We start from the raw sequence: 14,688 nt of genomic DNA on the forward strand, positions 1-14,688 counted from the left end.
GCAGGAACCCAGTCTCTCTGACCTTGTAGACAATATTTCCTGCCACACCGACAACCTCAGAGGCCTCTCAGGGACGGCCCTGGCGGCAGTGGCCTGTCAGCCAGCCAGGGAAATTAGGGGCCAAGACCACTCCTGTGGGCAGAAGAAAGGGGAGGAGCACTCACCCTTGCCTGTCCCTTGCCCCCTGAGTGGTCAGTGAGTACATACTTCCTGAGCCCCTACTATGTGCCGGACACAGCCAGGCCATTTCCAGCTCCCAGTCCCGTCAGCATGGCTTTCCAAGGTCCTCTCTGCCCCAGGCAGCTCCCCTTCCCGTGTCTGCACCCCAGCCCTTCCTCGCATCTGGTCCCAGCCCTGCTACCCCAAACACAGAGCCCTTTGTGCCGGGTGTCACCACCTATGGTCAGCTCAGCAGCAGCCCTTCCCACCCACTTCCCACAGCCACCCCAACCCTGTGGTCACTTCTGGGCCTCCCTAGTGGCCTCTGATTTCTCTCTGGCCAAGGCCAGCAAAGGAAGTGGGGCGATGACTCAGAAATATGATGTGGGCTTAAGAGATATGTCTTTGCGATGATATTCAGTAAGGAGATGGGTAATGAGTGACAGAGAGCCTTGGGTTAGAGACGGATAGACAGGGAGAGGTCGGCTCACTAGCTCCAACACCAGCTGAAAAGTGACTGAGACTTAATGGATTTCCAAACTAGGGCAGGTCTAACTTCATGCACAGTGTGTTTTTTTTGTTTGTTTGTTTGTTTGTTTGTTTTTTTTGTGGGACCCTCGCCGGCGGCCGGGGAACAAACCGGCACTGCAGAGGCTGCGGGCAGCCTCGCACCCAGGGCTCAACTGCTGCGCCACCAGGGGAGGCCCCTGTATTTTTAACTCTGATGAGAAAACAAGAAGCAGAACGCAAAATAGAACACTTTTACATTGTTCCTCCGACTAATCAGGTAAAATTAGCAGAAGCAATAAAATTGGTGATGTACTTTTCAGTAGCTTCTGTTGAAAGACAAATCTGAAGGATCTGTCAAATCAAATGCTATAGTAAAATTAATAATAGTGACTCAGTGTGATTTCTGCATTTGCCTAGCAGAGAAGACATCCGCAGTTAAGTTCATGGGTGTTTAAAAACACTGCCCGTGTGGCTGTGGGAAGGACAAAGATCAGGAGTCAAGTTTCCCCACTTGATTTGCTGAAATTGTATGGATTTGGGTGAATTACTCAGCCTCTCTGAATCCTGTTTCCCTCATCTGCAGGAAGGGGAATGTTTGTCCGCCATGAAGCATGAGTAGAGAAGCAGCAAGGGTCCTAATGCTGAACAGGAGGAACGGCTTCAGTGAAGGGCTGAGGAAGATGGAAGTTGGACCTCGGAACTTAAGACAAGAGCAGCTCTGCTGTCAAGGTTAACCATGCCTGCCCCAGAAGCGGTTCTCAAACCCTGGCCCACAGAACTCTCAGGGCCTGTGTCCAGCACCACACCTTCTCTGAGGACATCAGGCCCCAGGCTAAGGAGTTTTTCAGAGACTTATGGAAGAAAAGGTCATGGGTTCCAAAACACAGAAGGAAAAGAGCAAAACTGAGATTTGACATCTGTAAAAAGTAACATCATGTCCATTGCGTGGATATTTCAATTTATTTTGCATAAAAACATACCAAATTTGAAATGACCAGTATGTAAAATTTTTCCACCTCATAGTCATTTCTGCATATATTCAGGGATTCCACAAATAGCCAATTGAAAATGATTAAGAAATGAATAACTGATATCCGTCCACATGCTTTGAAAAGTGAAATGAGAAAAAAAATTTTTTTTAAAGATTTATTTATTTATTTATACAAGCACTGGATACAGTCAGAAACGTGGGAGGGTGAGAGAATTCACCAGAGCCAGAGCGGAGAACAGAACAGGCAGACCGACGAAGTACACTGCTGAGGGGAGCAGTGGGCAGCAGGAGAGGTCTGCGCGCCATTTGGGACCCTCGCCCTGCGGCCAGGGATCGAACCGGCGCTGCAGAGGCTGCAGGCAGCTTCCCAACCCAGTGCTCAACCGCTGCACCACCGGGGAAGCCCGAAATGAGAAAATCTTTAAAAATTTTTACAACAGGATCCTCCCTGGTGGGTCAAGGGGTTAAGTCTCAGGACTATGAAGCTGTCGGCAGCCACTGCAGCACAAGTTTGATCCCCAGCCAGGAAGGCAACCCACATGGCACAGTAGACCTCTCCTGCCTCGCCTGCTGCTCCCCTCAGCAGCATATTTCAGTAGATCTGCCTGTTCTGCTCCCCACTCTGTCTCTGGTGAAACCTCCCACCCAGGCACCTCTGGCCTGTACCCCAGCTCTTGTATGCATAAATAAATAAATCTTTAAATTTTTTTTTTTTTACAACAGAACCACTAACACTTCACACAGCAGGTGGGGTGTGGGTGCGTGGCCCCTGTGCCTGAGCTTCCTGGGCATTCACAGGTAGCAGGTCCAGGGATTCTGGGCTTAAAGTGGCCCCATTGCTTTTGGATCAGTACTATAGATAAGCTTCCCCCAAGATCAGGCCTTTTATGGTTTCTCCCACTCCCCATATTTAGAAGCCAGGATATCTGAATGGGTGGTCACCACAAAACTGTACAGAAAACAAGCCACAATTTCCTGTCCCACCTCTTCCCAGCCCCATCTGTTTGCCCAAACAGTTTTGTTATTAATTCTTCTGTTGGTTACCCACATACTACAGAGTATACTGATAACTCTATTCCCTGCTTTGTTACCTTTTAACAGTATCTATCATTACCCCCCAGAATAAATGAGGATAAGTCACTTACAATGAACCCAGCTCTCTTTCTCCTTTTCTTCCTCCCAGTATTTGATTTTAACTGCTTTTATTGGTAATTTTGCATTTTTATATCTTAAATGTTGTTTTTTTTAAACATTTATTTATTTATGCATACAAGAGCTGGGGTACAGGCCAGAGGTACTGGGTGCGGGGTGAGAGGATCCACCAGAGACAGAGAGGGAAACAGAACAGGAAGACTGACTGAAATACACTGCTGAGGGGAGCAGCAGCCGAGACAGGAGAGTTCTTCTGTGCCATGTGGTTGCTCCCTGGCTGGCCAGGGATCGAACTTGTGCTGCAGAGGCTGTGGATTGCTTCATAGTGTGGTATTTAACCCCTTGCGCCACCAGGGAGGCCCTGTTTTAGAACACTTTGACAGACTCTTTCAAATCCCCTCTGTGTGAGAGAGAATTGAGACCCTCTCCCTTCCCTCACCAGTGGTCGGATATACTTGTGTTCTTAATTGCCATTTACAGTCTGCCCAGCAGCTACAACCAACCATGCTGAATTTGCCCAAAGTTTGGCAATAAGGGGGGAGGGGTGGAGGAGGGGGAAAAAAAAGAGGGAAGGAAGAACAATGGACTGTGGTGCTGGGCTGTGGGTAAGTGGGCGGTGGGTACACTATGGTGGTAATACCTGATGGGGGTATCCAAATATTACCCCGATTAAAAATTGATTCGTTCATTTAAAAAAAGATTTTCAAGGCCTGCCTGGTAGTGCAAGGGGCTAGATCTCAGCACTGTGAAGATGTCAGCAACCACTGTAGCATGAGTTTGATCCGCGGCCAGGGAGCTGATCCACATGGCACAGCCAACCTCTCCTGCCTCACCAACTGCTCCCCAGTTCTTGCAATGCATAAATAAATAAATCTTAAAAAAATAAAAAAGGATTTTCAATAAATATCATCTCCATTATTGACTATGTAAATACTTTTTAGTACCAGCCTCCAAGGTCTCAATCTCTCACTTCCCATCTGTCAAATGGGTCTGGTCTAGCATGGCCAGCGCCTCCTCAGACAAGGTGAAGGGGATAAGCAATGTGGCAGGTCGAAGGCTTTCTGGTAAGTACAAGCTCTTATTTCTCTGTAATTACAGCACATAGCATGGTCCGGTAATAATACTATTGGGACTGCTACCTGAACCCCAATCTTTTCACCAGTAAAGTGGGGAGGATTCTAGTACCTATTGTATCTCACTGAGTGATGGTAAAGATTAGAAGAAATAAAACATTTGAAGTGCTTTGTGTCCATGCATAACTGCCCTAATTTAAAGACTCATGGCTCCATTTCCCACTTTTAGGGAGAGAAATCTGCAGTTCAGGCCCCAATACGGCTGTGGGGCCAGAAAGTGCACTGTGTTCTCTAAAGGGTGTTAGAGGAGCTAGTGGGAAATTCAAATATGGCCCATTCATGACGTAACCCTGTTCAGTCCATGGTGGGCGTGATTATGGAACTGTGGTCGGAGAGGGGAAAGTCCTTATTCTTAGGAAAAGCGTGCGACACATTTAGGGCTTAAGTGTCACAATGTCAGCAAACTCTTCAAATGGCTCAAAAAGCATTATTATACATATGCATGTGGAGATGATAGACAGACAGAGATAATGAAATGGATGATAGAGATAGACAGACAGAAGAACATGCAGCAAACTGTTAATTATTAGTGACTCCAGACATTCATTGTACTCATCTTTAACTCTCTCTACTGATTTAAGATTTCTCAAAATAAGGGGCCTCCCTGGTGGCCAGCGCTATCCTGATCCCAGCCAGGGAGCTACCCACACATGGCACAGCAGACCCCTCCTGTCTCGCCCACTGCTCCCCTCAGCAGTGTATTTCATCAGTCTGCCTGTTCTGCTCCCCACTCTGTCTCTGGTGAATCCTCTCACCCCACCCCCTGCACCTCTGGCCTACACCCCAGTTCTTGTATGCATAAATAAAAATAAGTCTTTGAAAAAAGAAAAAATACAAAAACCCTTGTGAGGGGGAAAGACAACTCTCAACACCAAGCGCCTGACTGTCCTGGAGCCCTCTGTCCTCCCCTGAAGAGGAGGAGAAGGCCCTGACTCTGCAGCTCCACTGTCCCTCCCAGCGAAGAGGGGCAGCTTTGCTGGCATCTCCTTAAAGTCCTCCTTGAAGCTGGCCATGCCCAGGAGGTGATGGAGCATGCATGCAGCACATGGTGGTTTTGGGGGTCCTGTGCAATTGAGTTCTCCTGTGCAAGTTTTGGGGAGGGGAGTCAGGGGACCATACTGAGCTGCCCTGGAAGAGAGACAGGGCAGGCAGCTGCCAGGTTTGGGTCCTGGCTGAGGATCCTTAACCGGGTGTCTCAACAGCTGTCTTGTCTTTGTTCAAAAAAAAAGGCAGGAAAGAACAGTTGGTATCTTAGCGCTGCCTGGAACCTAGCTTCTCCTTCCCAGTCAACTCAATTATCTGCACCAGTGAACTGGGAAAGGAGGCCCTGGTAATTGACTTGAGCAATCATGTATTGAGGGCCTATTGTATGCCATGCTTTGAGTCCCAAAATAATTAGGCAACATCGAAACAGAAGGAAACAACTCAACAAGCCACAGGACAAAACTACAGATGCAGTCGGACCCGCTTGCTTCTCTATGCCATCCCGGCCCTGATCCCAGCTCTCGGGTTTGCAGGGGCAGTCGACAAACTGAAAAACAAACCTGCTCTGCCTCATTGACAACGGGTGCCCCGCCCTATGGGTGATCTGTGCCAGAAACTCCTAGCCGATGCCATGCTGAGTTCTGGACACAACACACACTAATCGAGATAAACTGTAGCTTGCTCACAGCGTGATTAGGATCATGGAGGGTGAGGAGGGAATCTGGCATTTACTGAGCTCACACACTGCATGTCCCAGGGACTAGGCAAGGCTCACTCAGTCCTTGGAATCAGTCCTTGGAATGATGGGGACGGGGGTGATCATGGAAATCACTGGGTTGGGGGGCAGGAGAGGAGGGAGGTTAGATCAGTCAAAATGAGAAACATTCCTATGAGTAAGTCATTTTCATTCAACTTTTCCTGGGGAAGAAACTGAGTCTCTAGGAGGTTCCACACAGACAGAAATAATGATGTCAAGATGGAGACTATGACTCCAACTGCTAGTATTTGCTGAATACTCATCTTGTGTTAAGGACTTCACAGACAGTCAGGATTTGAACCTTGACTCCAAGTCTGGCTCACTTCATGGTCTAAATTCTTCCTATTGCATCATACATCTTCCCAGAAAAAAACTTGAGAGCACATCCAATGAAGGAAATCAGAGGAAAGACGGGGTAAGCACGAGGTCTCAGTTTTAAATATTGAAAGGCTGAGGCCTCCCGGGTGGTGCAGGGGTTAAGTCTCAGCACTAGGAAGCTATTACCAGCTACTGCAGCATGAGTTCAATCCCTAGCCAGGGAGCTGACCCACATGGCCCAGCAGACCTCTCCTGTCTCTCCCGCTGCTCCCCTCAGCAGTGGATTTCAGTCGGTCTGTCCTGTTCCCCACTCTGTCTCTGGTGAATTCGCTCACCTCCCCCTCCCAGCACCTCTGGCCTATACCCCAGTTCTTGTATGCATAAATAAATAAAATAAATCTTAAAAAAATATATTGAAAGGCCACCACTCTGCAGGGCAATGGCACTTTTTCTGCCTACTTTTTCTCCCTCTTTCTGTGCAGCTGCCTCTGGTGAAGCCCATTTACCTTTTGGTGTCTTTCACCTATGGGTGGAGATCACACCCATGACAGATCAACACAAGCATGACTCTGAAGACAGAGTTCCCATACATGGAATGAGATGACTTCAACACACTGTGTTTGGGGGAGTTCCCCAGCAATGGGGGTTCCAAGCTGGAGGATCCCTTAGTAGGACTGTTTTTGAGGTACCTGATATATCTGAAAAAGAAGAAAAAAAAAGGCTACAAGACAGTTAAGGTTCTTTCCAACTTTGAAAGTTGAATTCTATGGGAGTTGGCATTTGTTCTATTTACAAATGGATTGTAAAATCAGGGAGGGATGTAAATGGGTCACTATTACCGTCCAGATGAGGAGGAATTGCGTCACTAAAAGCTGGGAGCAGTCAAGGGTTCCAGGGAGTAAATCAGCTCAACCATTGAGCGGTTGTAACCCTCACTCCGCATCAGAATCACAAGGGAGCTTTTTAATAAAGACATTTTGATACTGGAGCTACATTCTAAACCAAACAAGCTGAGTCTCTTGGGGTGGGCCCAGGAATCAGTGATTTTTAAAAGTTCCCCTTGTGATTCTAATGTGCAGCTAGGATGGAGAACTGCTGAGTGAGAGGAAATGAAGGTCATGCTGAGGCTGGTCTTGAGGTTGGTCTTGGTGCCCTTTGAGCCTCGTGATGACCAGAAGTCTTCTGGATATTTGACCAGACATCTCTGACAAGGGCAGTTGTTTAGAAGTTTTATGCCAAGAAAATACAAACAGAAATTCCTCTAGAATGTTCCCTTTGGAAATAAGTCCTCTAACATCTTCAAGTCTTGACTTTTCTAGTTAATTATGTTTTCACAAATTCACAGAGATAGAAAGAATGGTGGGCTCCAGGGGTTGGGGTACTGGAGCAAGGGGAGTTATAGTTTAATGGGTACAAAGTTTTAGTTTGGGAAGCTAAACTTCAAATTTGCAAAGTCTGACGACTTTGGAAAAGTTCTGGAGATGGATAGTAATGATGGTTACAAAACAATGTGAATATATTTAATGCTTCTGAACTGCACTTCTAAAAGTGCTTAAAGCCTTAATTTTATATTATGTATCACTCACCAGAATTGAAATTTCCAATTGTGAAATGAATCTGCAGATTTTTAAAAAAAAACAAAACTTTCAGAGGTTTTTCCTAGGAATGCAAAGATAGTTCAACGTTAAAAAAAATTGAGATAGTGCACCAAAACACATAATTATCTCACTTGATGCAGAAAAAAGCATTTGACAAAATCCAACAGGCATGGGCCTCCTTGGCGCCCTAGGGGTTAAGTCTCAGCACCTTCACTGTGATGGCATGGGTTGGATCCCCTGGCCAAGGTGCTAACCCACACTTGGCACAGCAGACCTCTCTTGTCTTGCCCACTGCTCCCTCACAGTGTATTTCACTAAATCTGCCTGTTTTGCTCCCCACTCTGTCTCTGATGAATCCTCTCACCCCCCAACTCTGGCCTAAACCCCAATTCTTTTATGCAAAAATAAATAAATAAATAAATAAAATATATTTTTAAAAAGGAAGAAAATCCAACAGTCACAATAAAAACATTCAGAAAACTGGGAATAGAAGGGAATTTCTTCAACATGATAAAGGGCATTTATGGATAACCTACAGCAAACACCATATTCAGTGTAAATAGACTGAAAACTTTGTTCCCTCCCAAGATCACCAATAGACCAGGAAGACGGCTTGCACCACTGCTACTGAATAGCATTCTGGGAGCCCTGCAAGAGGAATTATGAAGGAAAAGAAATAAAAGACATCTAAATTGGAAAAGAAGTAAAACTTTCTTCCAATATGAGTTGATATGGAAGCTGATATGATCCTGACTTATAGAAGATCCCATAGAATCCATATGCAGAAAAACTAATAGTAAACAAATATGGCAAAGTTGCAGAGTACAAGATCAACACACAAAAATTAGTTGTGTCCCATACACCAGGAGCAAACAATCCAAAAAGGGAATTTCAAAAACAACCCTCTTCAGGAGAGCCATAGGAACAAGGAGGGACAAGACCGCCATCCAGCCAGCTCCTGGCCCTTTGAAGTGGAAACATTTTGTTATTAACGGTCCTTGGCAGGGCGCTTGCATCAGCACCTTTAATTTTGCATGCATATTAGAGCATCTCATATTAAAGTAGAGGAAATAGAGCTGCTGGGGTGGTGGTTTGACTGCACAGGACGTGCATAAGAAGCACAATTAAGTCCATAGTCAGATCAGAGTGGCCCAGAGCTCAGCCATCCTGCCTCCCTTCACGTCTCAAGAGTCACAGGAAGCGGGGAAGCAAAATCCCAGGCCCCATGGAGGAAACAAGGCCTGAGTCAGCCTTCCGAGGAGGTTGGGGGAACAGATTAAACCCAGGAAACCGTTTACTGAGGAGGGTGTTTTTCCCTTAAAAATTTTGTAGTTTTTTTTTTTTTAAGTTGAAGAAGGAACTAAAAGTGTTTTTAATTATTGTTTTGTGATGAGGGGCCAGAAAGATGAAGTGTTTGCCAAGTGTTGCCACATTTCTCAGTTCTCCTTGTTCCAGAGACTCTAAGAGCTGGTAGATGGTTCCCTCGCAGAAAGCCCTCCTTGGCCTGCTTCCTCTCTCTTGGCAACAGCTAAGTAATATCTCTGAGATCTACGGAGGGGACACAGAGAAAGGCTCAGAGTACTCAGAGGTGATGTCTGAAAAGGGTGAGCCCTGGGCTATTAGCCAGAAGCCCCTGTTCTAGGATGGTTTCTGCAGCCCCGAGGCGGTGGCTCTGTGCCCATCCCTCCTGTCTGCTGCCCTACAGTCTTGTCCTTTAGGGGAGGAAGGGTAGGGTGGGGCAGAAGGGGAAGAGAGCCTTTGACTTTATTCTAGTTTTTCTAAAGGTCAAACCTTTTAAGAATTCAAAAGACCTTTATAAGAGGAGGGAAGTGGCTTTCACTGGACTTAAAAAGATGACAGTAGGACAAATTGTAAAAGATGGACAAGAGATTTTTCTGCTTTAGGCCTCTTTTCTCTACTGGGTCAAAGCTGAACTGATACCGGAATGGCCTGTATGCCAGAGGAGGCCAAGAGAAGGAAAAACAACATTCTTGTCTTCCAGTTTCCCAGGCCAGGACTTCCTAAGGAACTCCCAGAGAAGGTCCCAAAGCTTCAAGTTTGCTTACCTGTGGGAAAATCAACCTCATCAGCAATCAGGTTTTGAGAAGGGAAAAGAATACTGAATCTAAATAAAACAACTTGCAAAGAATGAATAAATGGGTAAAATGAGTTAGATGGGAAGCTTCTGGGTGGTACTTAGATTTTTCTAATTTTATTAATTCAGCAAATATTTATAAAGTGCCTACTACGTACTGGGTATTGTGGGTGCTAAGACATGGCATCTGGTTGGAAGATATTCACAGGGAGATAAGCCATACATGCAATTACCCAAAAGCCTAAAGCACAAAGCAGAATGCCAGACCTGCTCCAAGGACAGCCAGGTAAATTTCTGGAGTTCAGAGTAGGGGCTGCCCCTTCCCTACCTGAGAAGTTCAGAAAGTGAACCCCAGAGGCTGAAGCACAGAGCTGAAACCCTTTTCTAGCCTTCCAGCAGTAGCACATTTCCCCAGCTCCATTTTACAGAAATGAAAAACAGGACAGAGAGGTGAGGAATTATTTGTTCTGTGATCATCCAGAGAGTTTGTGACAGACTGATAACAGAACCACAAACTGAAAACTTCCCAGTGGTGAAAAACACCTACCACTATAAAGGTCATTTTAGGGGAGGAAATTCATAATCCCAGCTATTCCCTCTTGTATTCCTCCCCAGTTTAATCCCCCAAGACACTCCAACCAAAATTTACAGCAGGTTCAAAAAGCACTCCTAAGCAGAAGGGAGTCACATGTACTTTTGGCCAGAAGGAGCCAAGGCTCCTGGAGAGAGGGCCCCGCCTACTTGGGGAGGCTTCTTTCTTTGTGTGGTCCCATTGCCGGTTCTAAGGGAGTTTCAGTGGACATCTGCAGCGGGAACGAGACACAAGATTAAAACCCAGGCAAGCCCCTCTGTTTTTGCAGCGCTAAGGAGGCCTCAGGCTTCTCAGCATTGAATTTGAACGAGCCAATGGTATTGCAATCATTGAAACAGGAAGCCAGATAAACACCATGTTATCAAGGGGGGATTCAGCGCTTCCCTTAAGCCGGCGCCAGCTGCGCCCCGTGGCAGTCCTAACAAAGTCCCATTGACTCACCAGCTGATTTTCCTGTGTTGGGCTGCGGGGGACAAGGCACCCTCTCTGATGGCCTACGTCACCCCTGCACACACGCCCCCCACTATCACTCACGTGCTCTACTGATCCTGCCTCCCCTCTCTCAACTCTGTAGACTTGGTTGTTTTTTTAACCTTTGACCAATTTCCACCGGTTGTGAGGATTGTAGGGACCACGAGCTCCCGAGAACCTGGCGTCTGTAGGTGAGCTCCCCCAGCTCACCCCGTCCCTCCTCTCTCCCTCCGTGTCCTCCGGGAAAGCTTTCTCTGGGCGGGCGCCAAAGACAGCCTGGGGGACAGGGGCGGCGGGGGGCTCCTCAGCGCATCCTGGGGACCCAAAGAACATTTTCTGGAACGGGTCCACAAGGTCACCTGCCCCAGCTGTTCTGCCCGCTCCGCTGGGGTGGGAGATGTGAGTAGCGGGTGTGTGTGTGCGTGCGTGTGTGTGGTGGGAGATGTGAGTAGCGGGTGTGTGTGTGCGTGCGTGTGTGTGCGTGGTGGGAGATGTGAGTAGCGGGGTGTGTGTGTGTGTGTGTCGGAAAGAACGTAGCATTTGGTGTCTGCTTTAAAATTACAACGCACTTTAAATCGCAGGTATTTCACTGGAGGGGAAACTGAGGCTCGGCGAGGGTGGAGTCGGGTGTCCCCTAGTGAGTCAGCGCCGGGACGAGGCGCGCAGTCCCCGAGGAGGTCGAGGCACACCCCCCGGGACGCGCTCGCGCCTCCGTTGCTGCTCCAGCGCCTCTCCGCGCCCCGCCCGCCGCCTCCGCGCCCGAGCGCCGCTCTCCTGGGGCGGGTCTCGGCCCCGCAGGACCCGCCGCGCCGCGGGCAGCGGCAGACCCGGAGCGGCGCGCCCCGCCCTCGCCGCGCCCCCCGCGGCCACTCACCCGCTGGGCTGCCCTCCAGGGCTGGGGGTCCGCGCCGCCCGCGCCGCGCAGAGTCGCGCATCCCCGGGCCCCGCGCCCGCTCCGCGCCGCGAGAAAGTTTCTCCGGGGCCCCCGGGCCGGGTCGGCCGCTCGCGCGAGTCTCGGCGTCCTGCGCGCTCGGCCTCGGGCTCGCACTAGGGCAGCCGCCCGGCCCGGCCCCACAATGAGCCGGGAGGCGGCATCCCGAACAAAGTGCGTCCCCGGGGGCCGGGGGCGGAGCCTCGCGACCCGCTGCCCCAGGCACACGCCGCCCGCCTGCAGCGCGGGCCGGGGGAGGGTGCCCGGCGCCGGGGGCGGGGGGCTCTGCTGGGGATCGCCTCGCGCTCCGCCTTTGCACTGTGCCAGTTTAACCCGCAGAGGGGCGGAGGCATGGGTCCCTTCCAGACTTTGTCATTGGAAAGCTATTCCCGTAACCCTTTCCTGCCTTCGCCTTCCCGCCCCGCCTCCCCGGCCGCGAGAGGCGGCTGCTGGTGGCGGGCAGCGGCCGAGAGCTGGCAGGCAGGAAGCCTTTGCACAATTGAGCCTTTCCTTTGCCCAGGGGCCCGCCACCGCCACTTCCAGGTCGGACCCTCCCGCCTCCCCCACCACACGTCCTGGGGTGGCCTGCCGTCTGGTCCAGGCCAGCCGTCTGGCCGTCCTCTGGCAGCGGACGGACGGATCCGTCGTCTCCCTCACCCCCTCGGGCCCTCCCCCTTCCTCTCGGCACCCGGGTCTGAGCCGGGACAGGGTGCCCAGCAGAGGGACGCCCCTGGAGTGGCTGTAGCCCAGGACCCAGCAGACTCGGTCAGAGACTTCCCCAGCTCCAGATAACAATCATGAAAGCGAGTTTATTTCCAGGGCGTTAGAGGTTTGAGGGATAGTAAGCAAAAATGCCTACTCCGTGGGAGGTCTCTGAACTCAGCCAGTGAGGCCAGTGGGGAGCTGAGTCAGAATGGAAGCCCCCACCCCGGCCCTAGTCCTGCCGAGTCCCCATTCAGGACACAGTGGCTGTGGACACAAGGGGAAGATGCGAGACAGTGGACTGTCCGTGTCACTGCAGTTCCCAACTGTTAGGGAAAAGGATTCTTTCCTTCCACGAAGGGAGCAGGTTTTTTTTTTTTTTTGGGGGGGGGGAGTCCTCAGAGGGACAACAGAGTCAACCCCTTGGCCTGTGTGTGTAACAGCTAAAAGTGGCTCTTAAGGCAGGCAAACTGGTTTCAAATCCTGGATCTACTACTAGCCTTGAACAAATTCTTTAACCTCTGACCATCTCAGCTTCTTTGTGAAGTGGGATAATTGTAGTTTCTCTTATGGGATTGTTGGGAGGATTAAATGAGACAATATAGGTGGCATGCAGTGCCTAGCATTACTCAACAAAGGTGAGTTGTTATTTTTATCTCAGAGCCCTAAAAACTTGCTTCCAATGTGCCCTTCAATGAATGATGTGCTAACTGGAACCCTTTCTTTCTTTTCAGTCTCCTAGGCCTGCAAAGGGGAGCCTGGTCCTTTAAGAAGAAGCATTGTCCTTTCTCGAGGGTGGGGTTGGCTGAGCTCTGTAGGCCCTCCTAGGCTCCAGAGCCTGGAACAATGACCAAGCAGTGGACATGCAAACCACTGGTATCAGAAACTGACCCTAGATGACATGCAGCATAGCCCTCTCCCACACTGGTAATGTTGGGGTGATTTTCCTTGGGTGCACCCAGGATGGGAAAAAGGCCAAAGTCTTGATTTTGTTCAGGTTAACTCTCTAGGATCAGTATTTCCCATATAGGAGTGGATGATCTTCCCAAGCCTCCCTAACCAGCATCAAACATCCCAGCACAACCTCCATAACATAAAAGCATCTGGACAGGCGGGGGACGGGGCGGGAAATAACAATAGCCAGTCTGGGTGGGGTGCACGGCAGAGGATATGAAGGCTCCTGAAAGAGAAGGTGGATAGGACAGAGCCGCAGAGAAGCCAGAAGTGACTATGGACAGAGCTGGGTCCCCGCCCATCCCAGAAGTGGCCCCACCACCGCCAACTTTGTGAGTGTTTTCCTCTGAACCCAGTGATGACTCAATTGCTCTGATTCAAGCAAATGGATTTTCCTTAAATATGAAAATCAATAGAAGGACAGGCAAGGGCCTGGTTCAGGGAGAGGGGTGGGGGGTGGTGGACTGAGTGTGAAATGGTGGGTGAGAGGTGAGGTCTGGGGTCCAGGTCACTGCAGAGGGACCCTTGGTGGCCGGAACTCTGTCCCTGCTAGCCCACTGCTCACCAAGAAGGTGGACCCTGCCAACCTTCTGAGATTCCTCAAACCCCTACAGACGTGTGTTCCCCTCCTCCCACAGACCAGAGCCAATCCTGCTTGGGGGCAGGAGGCTGTTAAAAAGAGGATTAACGTCAGGGCCTCCCCGGTGGCGCAGCGGTTGAGCGCTGGGTTGCGAAGCTGCCTGCGGCCTCTGCGGCGCCGGTTCGATCCCCGGCTGCTCCCCGGCCACCGGAGGAGGATCCCACATGGTGCGCAGACCTCTCCTGCCACCCGCTGCTCCCCTCAGCAGTGTACTTCAGTCCTTCTGCCTGCTCTGCTCCCCACTCTGGCTCTGGTGAATTCTCTCACCCTCCCACGCTTCTGTCTGTACCCAGTGCATGTATAAACAAAACAAACAAACAAATAAAATAAATAAATAAAAACATGCCTCTATATATATTAAAAAAAAAAAAAAAAAAAAAAAAAAGAGGATTAACGTCAATGTGACAGTGGGTTTGAAGATCAGCCCAGAACCCCCGTTGTTCCACTACGGAGTCTCCCACCTGGTCTGACACCACCTGAGCGCCTGAGGAGCCCCAGAAGCCCAGTGACATGATTTCTTTGCAGGGTGGGGGGCTCTGTCTCTTTCCAGGCCACCTTGAGATCTGCAGCCCCAAGCTAGGACTGTCTGACGTGGGCCTTTGGGGATTTGAAGCCAGAGTTCTGACATCCCCTGTGGCCCTGCCTGTGGTTCTGTTGTCCTGGCTTCCTTGGCAGGGCTGTGAGGACAGTGCGTTGCTCTA

General features: G+C 49.8%; 1 protein-coding gene across 3 annotated transcripts in view; it reads right to left on the reverse strand.

Annotated features, from left to right (window-relative positions):
• Positions 1-11,681, reverse strand: part of NAV1 (neuron navigator 1) — a 239,226-nt gene extending 227,545 nt beyond the window's left edge. For all 3 annotated transcript variants that reach the window (XM_054690020.1, XM_054690019.1, XM_037497617.2), the window contains exon 1: positions 11,635-11,681. The gene's annotated coding sequence lies outside the window, so the exon portion shown is untranslated. The remainder of the gene's footprint in view (positions 1-11,634) is intronic.
• Between the last annotated feature and the right edge of the window lie 3,007 nt (positions 11,682-14,688).

The sequence above is a fragment of the Talpa occidentalis genome, unplaced genomic scaffold (genome assembly GCF_014898055.3).
Source record: "Talpa occidentalis isolate TD23 unplaced genomic scaffold, MPIMG_talOcc4v2.1 talOcc4.8, whole genome shotgun sequence".
NCBI classification, from domain to species: Eukaryota; Metazoa; Chordata; class Mammalia; order Eulipotyphla; family Talpidae; genus Talpa; species Talpa occidentalis.